A 2,231-nucleotide genomic window follows, 5' to 3' on the forward strand; every position below is an offset into this window, starting at 1 on the left:
CTTTCCCAAAAGATTTCACTGTAAATGCTTCAAAATAAAAATAGCCCATTAGTCCCTGCCCCCAAAAGGAGCTTCAAATCCAAATGCTAAATCGAATGAAAGTCTGGCAAATTTAATGTTGTCCACGTCACTGACCCAGAAAAGATATAGAGATAAAGAATGTTGACACTTTTTAAAACTCAATTACAGCATGCTTGTTAAATGTCGGGGAAATCAAAAGTAATTATGTCAGGTACAGCCAGGCAACCATCTTTTCTCAAAAGAAGGCTAGTAATGGCAGCTCACATACTTCTCTTATGAGTCACTTTGACTGAATTACATTTACAGGGTTATTCACAATAGGGTGAAACGTTTGGAGAAGGCAAGAGAAGTGAACCATCTAGGACAACATAGGCGAAGAGTTAGTAGAAGGCAGGAAAAATTCTCCAATTCAGCTCACTTTACAGTTCAAACTTTTGACCCTTTTGTGAATAAGACTGTTATAGTAAATATAGCACTGTGCATCATAAGCAGTTGCCATGATTTCCTTTTATTAAAATAGTTGTGCAGCCTCCATCACATTTTTTGAGGTGGCTATTAGAAATGTAATGATTGTCAGAGCTCTAGTCAGTATGGCTGAATTATAATTGGCTTTTTTCTGGTTAATACCAGTTGTTCTGGCATTGATTGTACCTGCCTGAGTGAAGTGTGACTCTGCAGCAGTGTGGGACCGCCAACGGGGGACACTGTGAGTGTGTGTGCAGTCCACCAGCCATTCACTGTTTTCACAGATGGTGTTGCATGCTGGGACAGGGCATATATATTCCAGGGAATTGCCATGTGCTCATTCGGGTTCCAGCCATGGATTAATCCAGTTTGGGGTGTTGTCCAACCTGCCCCCAGGCTAGGTCTTGGGCCTGGGGGCGGGAAAAGCTTTTCTAGGCCTCAAGACTGGAGGAGGCCTCTGCTGCTAATTGAGGAGAAGCACCAGGGAAGCTGAAGGCTGCTTGAAGTGCCTGGAATATAGAGTACCTCAGAAGCAGGTCCCTATACCCTCTCTCCCAGTTTGAATATGTTAATAAAGTTCTTCAGCATTATAATTCTGGTGTGGATTTCAACTATGTTGATCACTAGAAGAGGGCGGTTAAGGCTAGTGGTTACCAAAATCTCCTAGACATGATATGGCTGACCCAGGTTATTCTGGCGGTTCCTTCGGGGAGAGTGCTAAACTTGCTTTCAACTTTTTTCATCTTTTGTTACTTCTTAATGCTACTGGTCTCCTGCAGCTTATTTGCAGCCACTTCTGTCAACATGACTCCAACATGGCTGCATGGCATTTCTCAGGGCAGGTTTCCTGGTGAAGATCAAATTGGACTATGTCTGTGTTGAAATAGCCACCTGCAGTTTGTATCCATAGCCAGGGTGACAACACAATTGGGAAACAGGAAAAAATATTGTTGCCACACTATCACAATAAGGTTCCTTTCATACAGGCGCCTTCAGTTCCAATCCGCCGGGGATTTGTACATGGAAAAAATGCAAGTTGCAAGTTGAAAAAACTTTCCTAGCAGTATTGATCACCTGCTCAGTCACAAATTTTGACATACACACATCCAAAAGAGCTATTTGGCTCCAGTGATCATTTTCAGAAACAGATGGAAGAAGACTATTATTGTCTTAAATTACCTAACTAGTGAGCTAATTGACCCGAGAAGGGATAGTTTACTCTAAACATTTCCTTCCTTACCTCATAACAATGGATAGTGCTGTGTTACATATTTCAGTCATTCCCAGTCCAATGACAATACACTCATCATCACGTTCCCAGAAATCCCACTGATAAATACAGTATGTTGCTGAAAACTGGCAAGATGTTTTAGGATGGAAAATGCTAACTCTTTCATAATGACATTGTTCTGAAATCAGTTTAAAAAGCATTGTGTTCTGTAATAAGATTACTGAATAATGACTCAACATATGCAAGGATGATTAGTAGTAAGTATGCACGTAACTGGCTTGGCTGATTGAGAAATCTGATGCATAAATAATTACGAAGAGACAACCTTAAACATGTGTTAATGTTTATCAGATAATAGTGTCTGATTATTTCAATATCCTATGGATGTGTTCAAGTCATATTTAATCATGGAAAATATTTCACTTTTTTTATGTGCAATTCTTCATTTACTATGTTGAGAAATATCTTATAAATATGTGTTAGTTAATATGAGCTAGGATGTTTTTTTTCTTCA

Source organism: Nanorana parkeri, unplaced genomic scaffold (assembly GCF_000935625.1).
Source record: "Nanorana parkeri isolate BGI_ZX_2015 unplaced genomic scaffold, ASM93562v1 scaffold208, whole genome shotgun sequence".
NCBI lineage: Eukaryota > Metazoa > Chordata > Amphibia > Anura > Dicroglossidae > Nanorana > Nanorana parkeri.